The sequence below is a fragment of the Ciconia boyciana genome, chromosome 17 (genome assembly GCF_034638445.1).
Source record: "Ciconia boyciana chromosome 17, ASM3463844v1, whole genome shotgun sequence".
NCBI classification, from domain to species: Eukaryota; Metazoa; Chordata; class Aves; order Ciconiiformes; family Ciconiidae; genus Ciconia; species Ciconia boyciana.
In genome coordinates, this window is record NC_132950.1 from 9,678,017 (window position 1) to 9,696,120 (window position 18,104).

Consider the following 18,104-nt stretch of genomic DNA (forward strand, 5'->3'; position numbering starts at 1 on the left):
TTGCTGTGTATTTTGCATTATACTGTATCGAGTAGTTTTGTAGAGGGAAATATCTTGGAAAATGAAGACAATTTCAAGAAATACTAGCCTACAAAGGTAGAAATAGTAACTGCCTTGTTGTCTGTCTCGTGAAACTCTTAAAGTGGCTGAATGATCTAAATCTACATTTAAAAAATTATTTGCTGTACTCTATGAAGTATTTGTATCCAAATGTCTGTAAAATAGATACGTGGGGTGGTTTGTTTTTTTTTCCATACCAGTTGTGTTACTGTTTTAAAATGCAGGTGACAGTGTTTAAGGTTTCCAGCTATGGTGCTATGTGAGTTTTACCTCTAATGGGTAGTTAATTACAAAAGTAGTGCAGATAATAGAATCAGAAAAGAAAATGAATGCAGAATTTTTAAGTCTTTCTTAGGTTACATTAACACTTATTCTTTTTGTATGTATAACTTCCAGCAAATTAATGTTTTTAGGAGAGTTTAGTGGAGAATAATGAAAAAGTAGCAAGACTTTCTTACAACTAAACAATATCTGCTGGAAAATTGTTGGAGTGTCTAGAGCTTCTGCTGTGTACTGCAGCGATTCCAAGGGTTGTTGAAGAGTAACTTTAACAAATAGTATGTTGGAACAGAGTGGTCTAAGGCATTTGTTTCCTAGAGCACTTTTCTTGTGAGTGACCTCTTTTTCAGATGGACTTACAAAGTAAAGGTTAGTTGGTATATCCTAAACAAGGTTCTCGTACATCCTATACTAAGGGGTGTTTTTGAGTTTTGCTCCTGTTCACCAGCCCTTTGGTGGGAGCTGGAATTGAGGAAAAGAAGAACAGAACAGACAAAGTAAAACAGGAAACAGGAATTACAAGGCTAATTGAAAGCACTTCTCCGTTATTGAAGTAGCACTTTCATAACTAAGGGTATACCTTAAAAGCAACCAAAACCACAACATAATAATTTTTAGGTCACTTTATCACAGATGCTGTTGAACTTGAGGTTTAAATATAAGGGTATATATTTGCAATACAGTCAGCTCTAACAACAGTTAGTTGTTACTTTTCCATGCAAGCAAGCATGTCACAAGTTTTGTGTATGATAAATCTGAGACCAAACTATTCAATATCCACTCTTGAATACATCTGGCTGTCTCAATCCTACTACTAATGAACAAATACCCTTCATCAAATTGGCATTGCCATGTACTATGTTAGTTAGGAAGGCAGAACTATTAACGTGTAGGTACAGACCAATTAATGCTGCATTGCATTTGCTGTTTCCCTTGAGAATTTTGGGGTAAGGTTGTAATGATACATATATAGTAACTTTTGTCACTTGCAAAAAGTGAATGCTGAATTTCACGCTTGCGTTTCTATGTATCTCATGATTTTAAGAGCTGCTAGTTCAGCGTTTAAGTTCTGTCAATCTCATCCCCTTTTCCTGTTCTCTTGGTTGATCGCGTTTTCTTCAGTGAGAACAGACAGGATTGGGTGACAGCAAATCCGTTTGGACTGGAACATCTCTGTTTATTGTCTTGGCCCCCTTTCCATGTTCAAGGTATCGGCCAAAGCTGTAGCAAAGTTGCAGACAAGTGCTGTTTACCGTTCTGTTGACATACCATTCTTGGCAGTATTACACAACTTCAGGCAAGCAGGCCTTAATGATATTAATTAACTCTGTGAGCAGTGTAGAGCATGGCAGTAGATCTAACTTGTGCTGTTTTCAAACAGGCCGAGAATCTTCAGGTTCAGTCTAGGTAGTTATTTGGAATAAACAGGAGGGACCTCAGTTTAACCTCTGACTATTGCACTCTTCTGCCGTTGCGCAGGAGTGTGTCTGCATTGGGTGTGAGACCAAGTCCTTGAATATACTGTCTTCTGGCCTGGACATAAATGTGCCACCCCTATCTATGATAGGCTGAGGGAGGGATACAGTTTCAGTATTAATTCTGAATGTCTGGCTCTTCTTCGTTTAAGACAGACCCCTTTTCTTACTGAGATTTGTATGAGGTTGGTAGAAGTTGTTTTTTTAAAGAAGTCTATGTCAGAGTGGCAGAAAATGAATTGGTCATAACACTGAAAAAAGAACAGAATATTTTCATTTCTAAAACTTTTTCCTGAAACACAATTTTGTAAATAAATTATAAGAAGCCCATTTTTTTCTGCCATCAATAAAAAAAAATGCTGCTTTTAGACAACTTTTACTTATTTAATAAATTACTTCAATAAATTTACAAAAGATGGTAGTCTGTTTAGCCAGGCCTATTAAAAGCATTAAGATTTGAGCACTGGCTGTTAAAATGAGTAAATGGCAATATCACAAAGTTAAACAAATGCCAAAAAACATTTTCCAGAGTACTGGGATTGTAACAATACCATTAATGAGGGCAAAGAGGTTTTAATGCAATTTGCACATTCTAAAGTTTCAAAAAGAGGTTTTGAGTTAGTGCATTATTAATGTTCTGAACATCTGGAACTATGTAAGAGCTGTAGACATTGAGCAAGTGCAGGGTTTCCCCACTAGGTCTGATGCTGACTGATTTCCTCCCTAGCGAAAAGCTTGTTTTAAGAAGTTTGAGACAGTAAAATGACAATATCCAGATAAGAGATAAACATTCCACAGTGTCTTTTTGCTTGTAATGTGTATGGAGGAAAAATTGGAAACCATTAGGTTTGCGCAGTTAAAAGGTGAATTTGAAATTAAATAGGAAAATAGTTATTTGCACCACAGATGGTTGCTCTGTGGTGCAGTTGCACTGATTGCAGAGTGCTTATGTGAGCAATTATCTGGTAACGTCGGGTGGGTTCCATAAGATTGCTTAAATTTTTCTGTTAGGTGTATTTAGGTATAATATGCAGGGACAAATGCTTTATCAAGAGTAATATTCTCCTTGATATTCCTGTTGACAGCTGCAGGAGTACTTTGAGGAAGAGATTTACTCCTGTGTGTAAATATTTGCAGGATGTTCACACCAAGTGTGTTTTATGACAGAAATTTGTTCTTTGTAGTTACATAAATATCAACTTTCTGCATACTTTTTATGTTATAAAATGTAATTTACACTGTTACAGCTTTAAAATGATACAGGAAAGAGAATGTTTCAATGTGTCATCTAGTTTTAGATCTTGTAACTGTAGCTAATGTCCAACATCACATTCATTGGGATGAAAGGAAAGGAGACCTTTAAACAGGCTGGCATATCAGGGGTAAGTTACGAAATAATTGTAAATTAATAATGATACTCACTTTCTGCACAGCATTTGCTTGCTGCTCTCAAGGGAAAGGCATTCTCTTACTCCAGAAGCCTTATTTGTTTGAGCCAAACAGCTGCAACGGTGCTATTACAGTATGTAAGAAACCCTAAAAACAAGAAAATACTTGAGGGAATAGAATTCTGTCATCCTTGCTATCTCAAATTATGTGCAAGTACCTAACAATAAAAGTAGAGCAAAATGATGGAAGAGTAATTAAACAACATGCGAGAAGCACTCTGTGTCTCTTTCCTGGCACTAACAACTCTGTGCAATGCCCCCTGGAAGTCACTGGAGGTTTTTTTGGTGACTGCAGAGGGCTGAGGTAGGGCTTATGACACTGAAGTGACCCTATGGCTGTGGTTTTTTTTCTTCTTTGAGAAGAAAGGCTTATTGCCAGATTCTAAAGCTGTGTCTTTTGCCTTACGCTGATGAAAATCTTAGTAAAATTATTTCTGTCTGATGGGGCATAATTTTGGGAAAATGTGATCTAAAAAAGCTGAATTCCAATGACTCAAAAACTATGCATTTCAACATTTGTACCTAATAAATGTAGATGGAATTTTGTTTTAGTTGTTGTCCACTATTGTTTCTTCATTGCTTGTTTTTTCACTCTTACTCTGCACTGGTAGTTTTCTTTCTGATCTTTATCTCAGCTTCTTCATGTTTTATGGGGTTTTTTGCTCCCATTAATCATATACAATATCTACTTTCAGTTTTATTCTCTATTTTTCCATCATTTAAACATTTAAATGTCTGTAATATAAACTTTCTAGCTATTGGGGGCCCTCACATTCATCCAAAAGAACAATTTTCAGGCTTGGTGTGCATTATCTGAGGTGTCTTCTGAGACCTCCAATAGCTCCTGTAAATCTTAATGTGACTTCTGAAGTCTACAGTTTCCATTTTTTCCCATTGACTTGGGCATAGCAAAGACACTTATGTAAAAATCACTCTGTGTGATGGAAGATTTCAACCCTTGCATCAGAATGCTCTTTTCTCTGCCTCGGACACCGAAGAGTATTTTGGTGGTATCGGTTCAAATAGAGGAGAACAGTAGCAGAAGGAATAGTGAAGTTTGTGCAAAAAGAATCGGAGTTTTTCTATAACCAGGTATATAATCTTTATCCTCAAATTCTGTTGGCAGGCCTCCTTCTTTCAGGTCATCAGTGCAATCAAGTTACTCTGCCAAACTAAATTTGAAGATGGAGCTGGCAGGCTCCACACCCTGGCAAGATCACTTCTTGTGTAATTATAGAGGCTACAGCAAACATATCCTAGAAATAAGCAAGCCAGAATAGTGCTGAATTATGTTCCAAAGCAATAATTGAAGTTCTCCTAAACTTTTAAAGCTGATGTGTGTTTTATTATAATGATTTATTAGAATGTTTTCACTTAGAATTTTTTAACCTCTTGAGTTGTGTGGGTTTGGGTTTTGGGGTGGGTGTTTTTCCCCACTGCTTGGTTACTGATGGCTAATTTCAGTTTTGACCATCCAGATGTGTTACTCACAAAGCAGGCCAAGAAAAATGTTGGGCTACATCAACGATAAAATTTCATCTTTGGGGGATGATAACTGGCAATCTGAAGAGTTGCACAATATTTGTTTTCTTTCTTAAATAGTATGACAGGATCCTAGATTACTGGTTGTGGAGTAATTTTCCTGGTTTCTGGGAAATTAGAGACAATCCAAACATTAGATGTGCTTAGAGAAGTTAGAGGAGATGATCCAGCAGCTTGCTGCTGAACGGTGAGGTTCTCCCCCCTTTCCTTGTGATGGTTCTTGTGCTACTCTGAATTTTGTTTCAACTGATTCAGATCTCCAGAACAAGGGAAAAGTTTTTATCCTTTTTTTTTTTTTCCTGGTTACTTTTCTGCTGGCCTCGTGAACTGAGTTGGCTCATCAGGAGGTCAGAGAAGTGTCAGAGACAGCTCAAGGGAAGAGATGATATTGCACACTCAAGGAAGGGAGCATGACCATCCCTTTTACTGCTAGAGCTCAGTCTCGGAGGTGAAACGTTACTGTGCTTTTTTAAAACACATTTTTCAGTGATTGACCTTAATATGAGAATCTATGAAGATACTAATTTGGAAATTCTGATCTTTTTATGAAATATGGCTTAAATCATAAAGTTGTTAGTATGAAATTGCAGCATTGTTAACTGAGTCTGCCTTTACCACGTATTAACCAAATAAACAGGAGAGTTACTCAGGTGAATATTCTGGGTGAACGGAAATTTGGGTGAAGTGATATGAAAGGAATGAACTGTTCTGACTTCTCGTTCCGTGGAAACCCGCAGAAACTGTGGGAACGGTGGAGCCGTTTGCTGTTCGTATGTACTACTTACTGCAATCAGACATTTTACCCACGACCACTCCTTGAGTACACAACGGCTGTTGTGAGCGAGTGTTGTAGCTGTTCGGTGCTGTTGGCTCAGGGGAAATTTCTAGGTGTGATTTGGGTCGCACCTTATCTATTTGAATTACTGGCTGCAAAGAATGAACAAATATACTTTCGTGGCTTACTGAACTGCTACGGTGACCGGCAGGAGACTTGCAATTATTCAAGTGCCCTGTGGCACTTGCTTTTTACATAGAGCACATATACTTTCTGGTAGCATCTGCACGTCATATAAAGTAGAATCTGTAGCGACAGTCTGTGGCAGATTATTGGGTATTATGTCTAAAAAAATTATATGCCGTACTGGTAGATGAGTGTTTTGCTTGTGAATTTCACACCCTGGGAGCTGTGCAGTTTAATATTTTATTACACTGTTAGTTTAAATACCCTGAGCATACAGCATCAGGAAAATAAACTAAAAATCTACTATTGTTTCTCACTTCTGGGCTCTGACTTGTCAAAGTGCTGCAAGCTGAATTGTTGTATCTAGTTAACACATGCTCCAATTTCTGTTGTAATTAACACTTTCTGCTTGCATATTTTTCCTACCATTTCAGTAGTAACTGCATTGAAAATGGGTTTTCACAGTCATGAAGTTTGCACTCTGTGAATGATAGAGTCCAAATAGTAAATTAACAATTACAGTTAACATGTGTTTTTCCTCAAGAGCTTTTAATGAACGGGAGAGAAAGCGGGATGGAAAACAGTAGTTATTAATAAGGAACAATATACATAAGCAACATTATTTTTAACAAGGTGTCTTGCACAGGTTATTCTGATGTTACTGTTGTTCTGTACCACTGCAACCTGCAGAGTTCCTGGTTCCTTTGGCATTTCTTAGAGGTTCACTGCCTGATGTGGTAGAGTTGTGACTACTTCATGTGTGAAAACCACTATATATGAGATAAAATACACTTGAAAGCATATATTTAGGTAGCATGTTCTGTATCAGCAAAGTAACAGCATATACAAGAAATTGAATATTAAATGTATTGAAAGGGACACTTGGGCTATTTTAACTTCAGAAAAAATCTGCTTCATTGGAAAGTCAGGAAGCCTATGAAATCGTGTCTTAGAAAATCATGCCTTAGACTTAGTTGCTAATTGAGTAAGCAAGCATCTTTGTGAGAAAATGTAATTGGTGAGATGGTGTATTCTAAAGAGTATTCATTGCATTTTGATTCAGTTCACAGTGCATTAATGGATGGTGTTTTGCAAAAATGTTTTGAAACAAATAACTTGCACAAAACAAAAATTCTGTTTTATTCTGGCTTACAAATGAGCCAGTTGGCTTGTTGGTAGCCAAATTGCAGCGTGTTACAGCTGAAACTTTGTTTTCAGCTTTTTCTTCCTATTTTTGATCATGAGGCGAGACCTTCTTTCTTAAGACTCAGATACTCTGAAAAGTCTGTTGTTCCTCCCTCTTCCTACATTTTTTGTTGGGGAGAAGGGAAGGAGGGAGAGGGGATAGAGTTGTCTACTTCGAAGAAATACACTGGCTTTTTTTTCCTTTTACTTTTTTTAAACTGTGTAGTATATATGGTGAAGGTATATCAAGCATTTACTGTTGGGAAAAAAGATGGTCCAGGTTACATAAGGTTGAATAAGTCTTTTCGTATGGGAAGGAAGGATACTTAAAAAAAAAAAAAAGCCAAACAATACCCCAAACCAGAAAACCAGCTCCTTATGTAGTGTAACGTAGCACAGTTCCAGTGAGGTCACTGGATTTAAGGAAAAGTTTGTGTTTAAGGATCCTGCTTTCACGTTTTCTTCTCCAGTGTCAGATTCTTTTTGTGGGATAGATAACCATTTCTGATTCATTCCTATTATTCATGCTCTTTTATCTACAGAACCCTATCTTACCTCTCGTTTGTTATAGAAATGTTATATACTTAGTTAAGTTTGGCAGATTGCTTTCAAGTTTTCTTTTAGTAAAGTCATGGAATAGCTTCTTATTGTGTAAGATTAATTGCTTATTGTTCCCTCCTTAATTGCTGCTGACTGAAGTGCATGTTTCTAATACTGGTGACATTGGTGAGGCTCATCATTTGCGTTGTGACTGCAGAAAGTTTTATCACTTTGTTTCTGTATTTTAACACTTGCTTCATTCTTTGACTTAGGTCTGGAATTGTACTGATTTTTCTGTTTAGTGGTCCTGCTTCCCAAATGAGAGGTTTTAGACGTCTCCAAGAATCAGAGCTGATATTGTTCCCTGTTATCATAATGTATCATTATGTGATTACCTATTCAGAGCTAAACATCATGTGTAAAATACATGGTTGTTGCTGAGAAACTGTCTTAGTTCTTTTACGCACACTGATTTGCTGTATAACAAAGGAAAAATGACTAATCTTTCCGAGAAAGTAAAGAGAATATTAATCTTTCTTAAAGTTATTAAATAAGTACAAGTGTAAAATGCCTAAAAGCTAAACCCTGTTACTCTCCCACTCTTGCAGTCTGTTCCCCATGACAGGCATCTGCCTGCCCCCATTTACTGTGCAAGCATTCGTGGACTTGGTCGGCCTCGTGCCTAGGACTACACCGCATGGCTGTTTGAATCAGTTTTCCCAGATGGTACTGTGCTTCACTGCTGAAGTGCGCCACTAAGACAACCTTGTCTTTTTTTTTTTTCCCCTCTTTATTCTGGAAAAAAAAAGAGGTCAAAGATGCCTGAGCTTGGGTTTTGACTGGTGGAGGAGGACAGCAGTGTAGAATGCTGACTTCATTCATGAACAGTTAATAGTTTGGTATTTGATTCTGGACTAGGACCTAAACAATCCTTTTCAAAATAAATTCTTCTGGAGAGTTTTCTTTGCGTGAAGGATTGGTCTCTCACTGGAACATGAAAGTGTAATGATAGCCTAGGGTGAATGTACAAGCAGTTCTTGTAACACAGAAAGCTGTTGTCTTCGTTAATTTTAAAACCACAAAAGAAACCCTGTTTTGAACCAGGTTGTTTAGAAACAGCTGCAATGGAGCTCAAAGACTGAATACTTCAAAGGCCATCCAGATTGTTTTGTGGTAAAACATGTTGGGTTTTTTGGGAAAAGATTTTATATTAAAAAGCTTCTTTAACTGTAGAAGCAACATATTAATCATGTTATTCTAGAGTCTTTGGTGTGCAAAACATTTCATTTTTCATTACTGTTGTCGCCGTTCACATATTCCATTATTTAAGGAGGTTATTGAAAAATTGATGGTATGTTGGTACCAGAGAGACATCCTGTAGGCTGCAGTGTTGATTTATGGCACAAGGAACACAGTTCAGTGCTTCAGTTTCCTGCTGGTGAGCGGCACTTTGTCATTGTCCCTAAAGAAAAATCATACCAGTGAAATCCCCCGTGTTTCCCCCAAGTTGAGTGATGCATACTTTTTCTTCAAAAATGATTATGAATTATTCACCTTTTATTGTGCTGGAGTGTGCACATGGTGATCAGAATCTTGTTCATAATACAGAGTTTTTCACCATGTTCAGGGTTTAGTTTAATTATGTAGTTGCACGGTAGCTTTTATCTTTTTTTTTTTTCTTCCCCCCCCCTCCATGTGTCTGCCAAGCCTGTGTGGGCTAGCACAGATTTTACCCCGCATTTCCTAGCATATGTGGGTATCTCAACACATGAGTCTTGGTGCAAAATGTTTGTTTTTCTTTCATGTTTGTTTAAAATTTTCCTTGAGAAATAAGTACAGTGCTTCTAAACTTAAAAAGGCACTTTTTCCCCACAAGTTCTTGAAACTCACAGACACTTGCATGGTTTTAAAGTTTTATTCTTCAAGCTGATTTTTCTATTGTGAAGAACTGATGAGAGAGGTCTAAGTGAAAAATCTCTTGAAATAGCACATGTTGTAGTGATATGGATTTCCAATTGAGGGCAACTTTCTCCTGGGAGATGTGTTGAGGAAAGACTCCATGATATAGACCACCTGTTAGGAAAATTAAAAGGCTGTAAGATCTTTCTTCATAACTCTGGAAGAAATGTAAAATGTCAGAATAAATGTGTGACTTGGGTCGAGGTCCCTTCGCAGCCTCCTGGATTCCATCTCTGGACTGTTGAAGGCTTTCCAATAAAATGTAACTTTTCTTAGAGAAGACAATAACCTGCTGAGCATTGACCAACTTAAGCAATTTTGTTTTAATTTTGAAATGATGGCTATCTGTGCAAGCTTAAGTTTTTAAAATCGCTTTCCTTTTAACTACTTTTGCTTTAAATATACGCGCTCTTATTTTATGCACTTGATTTGATTTTTGCTGTAACAGATGGTAAGGGTTAGCAGTTAAATACACATTAGAAAATCTTCCTCATCAGCTGAAAAGGAGAGGTTCTGAAAAAAGTCAGGAATGTGTGTTTTCCTCTGGAAGTTGTACTTAGATGAGCATATGTTCTGGTCTCATTCCTTCACAATGTCTACTTTTATTTCAGGACTTTTCTAAGGTCTTTCCACATTAAAATTCCTCTCTGTGGTGCCTAGTCTTCATGTTCCTTAAAACAAAGAAATCAGTCTGAACATATTATGTTCCCTGTATTCTTTAATTATTGGTTTTACAATAGAATGCTTTCTTTGTCCTGACGGCAGAAAAAATGTTTAATAATTTTTTAATATATTTTCTGTTTTGCAATTATGGAGCATTTCATTACAGAGGCTCTGTAACACTTTGGGAAAGGAAATCAAACAGAAATTGATCTGGAGTTAGTACTCTGTAAACCAAGTCTGGTTCAAAAGAACACTTCTTTGCATTGCTGGTCGTAGCCCCATGATGATAATAAATAGTTGGGGAAATGTGCAGTAGAAAGGAGGCGTAGCCTCTCCTCGATAAGAATAGCATCTTTCTGTGGCTTGTTCGCATTAAAATGCAGCATTAAAGCAGTTTATTTTTGGCACATAAAGAAAAGTGCCAGAAGTTACCTGTGCATATGTATTTATATGGGCATTTGGTATTTTTCTCTAGTTTCCCATTAACAGTGGGAAATTAACATTCTATTTTGAAAGTAGATTTTACTGCACAAATGAAATATTTTGGGCATGGATATTTTCATGTTCTCTTTAAATGAAAAGTATTATAATTAGAAATGCAGAGAATGGAATTTGAAGCTTAAAATACTTAGTTTTTGAGAATAGATATGTTAGTATTTTGTATCAGCTTAGTCATTCAAAAGAATGAATGTTAAATACCTCCTTGTATTTTGTTAGATACCTCCCATAAACATGACGAGGTTTCTGTGAATCAGTCTATTGCTTAACCTTTCATGAAAATCAAATTGAGTGCGAACAACTGCTTCAATAATTCAATGGACTAAGGTATTCTTGGCTGGTATAGTCCCAGCCTAGTACAGTGCAAATGTCTGTGTGTCAAGCGAAATAGAGGGTTTTTTTCTTTTTTGGTGAGGAATGTGTTTAAGAATAAAATCACAGTTGAAAAAGCATGCAGGTTGATTAAGAAGGAAAAAAGGAAAAAAGATGAAATGTAAATTAGCTCTGCCAATTTGGTAAATGACTTGTGGCTAAAAGGTGCGTATTCTTTCAGTCCTTTTGAAAGCATGTAATATTTTTGGTGATACTGATAAATGTTATTGGGTTCCATTGCTTTCTTTTCATACATGTGACCTTTTAGTCTAATTAAGGGATGTTGTGCTTTTTATAGTACTGTTTTTAATAGTTCTAGAGTGCTATTTCCAAATTTATTTTAAAGATTTGGATAATGGACATTAGATTTTATTGGTTAGCTGGCCCAAATATTTTCCCTCCTGTTTTTGGAAGGAAACTTGGCTTTTTCCTTTCATCCTTCCAGGCAGTTATCTCTTGTCCCTTCAAACTTTTAGTCCCATTTCATTACTCTTTTTACCTTCTTCCTTCTGCTGTTTCCTTTGTGTTAACTTTTAACCTCGAAGGACTCCTTTTGTGGAGGGGGGGTTTTTTTGTTGTTTGGTTGTTTTTTTGTTTTTACATTAAAGGTGGAAATGGAATTAATCACTGATCCCGTGCCACCACATTGGCTTTGTTAGCTGTTGTTTCCCCCAAATTGAAGAGTTCCAATAGTCCTGGAGGTCAGTTACCTATGGGATTCCGGATCATTTAGTACAGAGGCTTGGCAACCCTTTTAGTTCAGAGAACTGTCAAATAACTTTTGTTAATTCTGTACTTTTCCAAAACATCTTAGTTCTTGAAGAAGTTAGTTTAATATGAGCCTGTAATAACAGTGTGTAAGTGATGTGAAAAAAGTGGGTGGAGTCTGGCCAGATACACTCTTCAGGGTGACTTTGAAATAACATGAATTTAAGGCCACTAGTGTTTAAGCGATGTACTAAATGCATTTATTTAATGACTGAATATATTTTGGGATTATCACTAATATAGAGACAGTTTCATTCTTTCATAATAGAAGTAGAACATTCAACCAGGTAATTAACCATCATGCTGAACAGACTAGAGTTTTGAGACCAGTGGGAGAGTGGTTTGAACAAAAAGTTACAGCTGTAGCTAACCAGCTGACTCAGCAAACTGCATCACCCTGGAAGCTTATTAAAGGTAATGCAATACCTATGGAATTAGACACATTATAAAAACATCTGTGCCTTGAGATCATCGGAGGATTACTTTAGTGGAAAATATGATGTCCTCCATCCTAATAGCTTAAATTTGCAGAAGGATCTGTCAGAGTGTATAGGGGGTTTTGGTTGGGGTTTTTTGGGGGGTGGGGGGGTGGGGTTTTGGGTAGTTTTGGGTTTTTTGGTTGGTTTTGGGTTTGTTTTGGTGGTTGTTTTTTTTACTGACAGGAAGAGAGGAGGCAGCTGATGCAGATGCAGGTTGAATTGTCCTGTGATATATAAAGCAACCTATACTTTTTTTTTTCAGACAGTCCAAATGGTGGGAAACATTTTGGAGTAAGACAAGAAAACTGCATTTCTTGACATTCTCTCTGAATGTAAGGGTTTTCAGTAGATGCAGAGGAAAAAAAAGCCTCTTTGGTTTTGACACCTGTTATTTTTCTGTCAAAATACAAGCACTCCATTGAAGCAAAAACATTTGATAAAACTCAATGTATAAATTTGGTATCTGCACTCCTCTGCCTCCTCCACTCCACTGCCGCCTCCTGTTGCTCAGCTAAGATAAAAGCAGGACTGAGGGACTGAGTTACTAAATGTCTTGAAGCACAACAGGGTTTATGACATCAGTAGAAGAAGAGGAGAGGAAAGATACAGAAATTAGTGTCTTCTGTTACTGAAGAAGGTATACATTTATATTTACATCTAGTATAAAATTTAAAGAAAAGCTATTTAAAATGTTAGGCACACTGCTGGTGAGGTCTGTCTTAAATTCTGTGTTTTTAAAAGATTTTGGTTCATGCACATTCTTAATGATGGACAAAAACCATTTCATTAAAAAATTTTGCAAAGAGCAAAAATTATTTAATACTATTAAGGTTTATTGTTAGATGTTTGGAGTACTGTCTCTAAGTTACTTAGCTTTTTTTGGTTACTGAATGACTTACAATATCCATCAGTTGCAGATTTGCACCTCCCATGGTCTATTTTATGCTGTATTTGTTCTCTTTTATAATGTGTTATTGAAATTGAAATGCAGGTAAGACATTAAGTGTTGCATACTTTGGAAGTGTGCAAGACCTTATTAATGTATGTTTAAAATATGCAGGAATACTGGTTTCATTTTTATAAGTTTAAGTATGACTCAGATGAGAGTGGAAGAAGCACTAGTTTTAAAATTAGAGTACCATGTGTTGCAAAAAGTTTTATTGTTTTATTTAAATGAGTAGGTTTTAGTTTTGTTCCCTCATCCTACCTAGATTTCTAGGTTGTTGGAATTGCCTTTGGATACGTTTTCCTTGCTTTCTGGTTGATTGTGTGTACATGAGGAATTTATGGCCTTTTTCTCAATGCAAGATTGTGAAAGGACTAGAAGAGCACAGTTCAATTCGACAGGTTCTCTTGTGTCTCTCTCAATTTAGTTATGGTTGCTGAAACAGTTGTTCATCCTGTATGTGGGGAGAGGCACAGCTGGATGCAGGTACATACTTCTGCAGCTGCTTAAAATGTTTTTGGTGTTGCAGAGTTAAAAAAGAATAAATCTGTAAAACAGTTCCAAAGTTACATAGGAAAAGAAACTGTTTAATGAGATAATCTGCAATTTCCTTAGTCTGTATACTAGGAAAATAACATTATGTATTTCTGTTTTGTAGATGTAAAAGTATATTCTTCTCCATCTGCTAGAGCTTTGGGGGATCCCTTTATTCCATGTTTGAAGTCCCTAATCTACGTGTCAGTAGTGTTCTAGCTTAGTCTAGATTCCCTTTGGAAATACTTTCTATAATCAGTTGTAGGTATTCAGCAGGGAATGGCCCAGGCCAGTCTTTTCCATTTGGTGTTTCTTGAGACACTTCAGGTTTTACAAACCATAGCTGGAAATGATCATAAGGTGCATAGGTCTATATTACATTTTTAAAAACCAAAACACACCACCATGTAACATAGCCTTGAAATTAAAGGGAAAATATTTGTTGTTATGAGATTTTGTCTGCTTCGAAAACTCGTGCCGCCTCTTCCTCGCTCCACTTCATGTAAATGTAGAATTTTGGTGTCTGTATGTAGAATGCGCATTAATGGACTGATACTTAAAAGATGATGTGAGAGTACAACATTATAGCAGCACTGTACGTCTGTGTGTCACTTTCACGTGTTGGTGGATTGGATGATAACCCTGTTTTCTGCCAGTGACTGCCCTTTTAGTCCCAAGTGTAGCATAGCCCTCTTAGTTCTACCAAAACAGAGTCTAGTGGAGTAAGTCCTGTTGCTCGGCCTCTGGGTTGGCTGTAGATGTCTGTTTTCCATTTCTGAAGTTTTGTGCTGACTGCGTGTAGAACTTCTATTTGACCCTTCAAACACGTTTCCAGCCCACTGGAGACACACTTTGATTTGAAGCAGTGCTTATTCAAAAAGAAAATTCTGGTAGCAAACACATGAAGAGCTCTGCATGGGAAAAGGCTTTTAGATCAATGTTAGTCCCTTGGGAATCTCTGACTTTTTGCACTAACAGTGGTGCCAATACCGTGATTTTTATTAAGGAAAACCTAATGGCTGTTTCCTTTCTCCCCCCAGCTACACTTCCTATCTGAATAACAATGAAAAGTGGAACTCCATATTATTAAAAAGATATTACATAGAAACAAGATGAAAAAATACCAAAGTTTGGAGAAGTGGGTTTTTAGCGTATAATGGCAGACTTTTACGAGGGTTACAAGATATTTGTGTAAATTTTGTGCGCCTTGAAACACCTTTTGTTCAGTTATCATTATATAAATGTATGGGTAACAAGACAGCATATAGTTTTAAAGGTGCACAAGAATATACAATACAATTGTAACTGATAGTTATTATTAAATAGTTAATAGTTGTTAAACTAGCTAATAAAGCCAGAGTTATTTTACTCTGCTGTCAGGTGCTTCTTAGGTCATTATCCTTTTTGTCCTGTACTGCACTTGAACATCCTTTCATATTTTTAAGTGTTCCATTGCTTCCCCAAGCACTTTTTGATGGCGGGATTATTTCTGTGATGCCTTTTTTACTCTGCTGGCGAGGTACAATCATTCATTATGTGAATTAATGCTAAAATATTTAAGGAATATTCTATGTAAAGAAATTTAGTAGCAGGTGCTTGTAGCAGGACAAGAGCTAGGGAACTGTAAACCAGAATAAGCAACTCATCATGTTAGTGTTTTCTGTTAGACCCTCCCTCGTTTCGGGTATTTGCTACTGCAAAAATCACTATCAGGAGCTAACGAATGCTGCAGAAAAAGTGCATCCCCAGCAACTTGGTTGCCACAAGTTAACTTTTCAACTTTGTTAAGATGCTGGGAATTACAATGAACTTGCCTTAGGGTAAAATACATTAAACAAATCTTTGGTCTTGCTTCATGACATGGGAAACCCCTAATGCAATTTTTGGCACTGTATAAAATGAAGTGGCAAATGGAAGGGGGCAAAGCTCTTCCTTCGTGGACACAGGGTGAGAGGATTTTGCCTAGGAGCGCAATATAATGGCAAGAGATGTAGAGAAAACAGTTTCCCCCATTCCCCAACTTCAAGGGCTTCAAAAGCTGCCTAAGAGGGGGCATGCTGACAAAGATGAATGGTGGATCTAAATACTCAGCTCATAGTTTCTATGGATCATAGCTTACAGGTGTCTTTAAATTGCAGAAAGGAAAAAAAGGAAAAAGCTATCAAAGTAAACATCCTTCAGTGCATGGGAAGATGACAGATTCTTTCTAACAAGATTTTCTGCTCTCCTGGAGGAAGACCATTTGTTAATAAACCATTTGAGAATCCATTTTTAAGGGATTTAATAAAATATACACAGACTGCCTTCCACTGCAGAAACTATTATTCCCTTGGGTAGAAAAAGCGACTGACTGTGGGCATTAATGGTTGCTTCCTGTGATTCCTGGCATGATATCTTGCTCCCATTTGCACTTTTTCAACCCAAAGTGAAATAATTTTTTATGAGAAACCTGCACTTGATTCCTAGCTCTTACGAGGCATGTGTGTGTTCTATATTTTATTTATTTGTATTCAGTCATGTCCATAATTCTCATCATTTTAGTGTCTGTGTCTATAGCCTGGGTATTGTGTGTGTTTGTGCATACGTTCCTGTGTACAAGAAAGTTTCCGTATCTGGCAAACTCCATTAAAGGGAAGAGGTAATAGCTTTTGTGTGAATTAAATGAATTGTTCCATTCTTGCCAAAGATTTTCATGAATAGTTCACACATTTCCATCAAAAATGGTAGATTTTCTATTGTGGTGGTTGCTGTCAATTAAACAAGAAACCTGAACCTATTATGGTCTAATAGCTACTTACCTGGAGGGGTTGGGTAACCCACAAAAGAGAAGAGATGTTTTCTTAAGAGTTTGGAGGAACATTTTCTACTGTCATCTTTCCAACTGTGAATATAAGTTATACTTCTTTTAAATATGAGAGAAATACAGGGTAATTGAGGGATTAAGTAATTTTTGTAAGGAATCTTGCCCTTTCTGAGACTATCAAGAGACTTTGGTTCTCTTAAGAAACAATTTTTCTGCTTAGAATGCTTCATAAGGGTGTGTTTGTGAAAAATACCAGTTGATTTCAGTAGCTGAGATGACAGAAGGAGGAGAAAGTCAGGGGCAAATGACCCTTAGAAGCCAAAGCATGGATAGTTTTATGTATGTAAATGTCTAATTCGGTTATACCCAAATATATCCTGTCTATATCATCTTACTGGCCTCCTTTTGTCATGCATGGTAAACAGCAGGCAGTGCTAGGACTGAATTTAGCATAGATTGCTAAGTGAATGCCCAGGCAGACATTAGTTTCACAGAAGGAAGAATGAAATCTGGAAAGCTAATAATATTACAGTCACTGGCAGCTCTAACAGATCCCAAATGGATGTACTTAGAGGCATAATTTGTTTGATTCTTTTCTTTACCAGAATTATCTCCATATCGTATCCAAGAACTGAAGGCATAGCGGCAGGCTGTGGATGGCAAGATGGACAGTCATTGCTCGGTCATAGTATTACGACCTTTTATATAAAAAGAGATTACAGATAGGATGCTGCCAGGAAATGACAGAGCTGGTAGAGAAAGGGACAACAGTAGGACAGACACGTTTAGAAGAGATGATTTATTCTACAGTAACATCTGTATGGGTAGGAAACTGTTCCTGCTGTTCATCACTTAGTCTTTCTGTGCTTTCTTGAGAATGGTGTCACATCAGTAGTAAGCAAGTATAATTCCCTGAATAGAGGCTTGAACAAAGCTAGTGAAAATTCAAGAATAACATAGTATTTGTCCCCTCTGAACCACATGTACCTCAAAAGGAACCAATCCAAATACTTAATGTCAGAGAGTAAGTTCAGATCTTTGATGTTGAGAAGATGGAATACGCAAGGGATTCTTGTAAACAATTTCCTATAAATTTGCAAGTGTTCTTCCTGTAAACTCAAATGTGACAACAATTAATTACCATTAGTTCTGCTTCATAATAACACTTAAACTGTATATTTGGACATGGGACAGATTAATTTTGTAACAATCTAAGCATTCAAGATCCTGAGATCTTGGCTGGAGTGCATCAGAAAGGCAAGTGGGTTGGAGTTAAGGGATGCTGTGGCTTTTTGAGCAATGAACTGGGGCAAGTGCAGGTTCCAGATGGAGCAGTTTATATAGCCTGAAGCAAAATACTGAGAAAGGCTTCAGTGAGCGGAATTGAGGGAAGTACAGACAAATTAAGAGCATAACCCTTATTACAGAATCTGTGAATTTAAAATCTCTGTGCATATGAAGCTCAGTAACTCTACTGCACAATAGTTAGTGACACACTGATGATCATGGAACAGTAAAAGGAATGAAATAAAGTATTTACTTCTGTCCTTTGGACCAGATCTCCTCAGTTCATTCTAAAATGTGTTGGTTGC

General features: G+C 37.0%; 1 protein-coding gene across 11 annotated transcripts in view; it reads left to right on the forward strand.

Annotated features, from left to right (window-relative positions):
• The window catches only part of BRIP1 (BRCA1 interacting DNA helicase 1), a 64,250-nt gene that overhangs the window by 23,750 nt on the left and 22,396 nt on the right, over positions 1-18,104 (forward strand). The window lies entirely within an intron of this gene.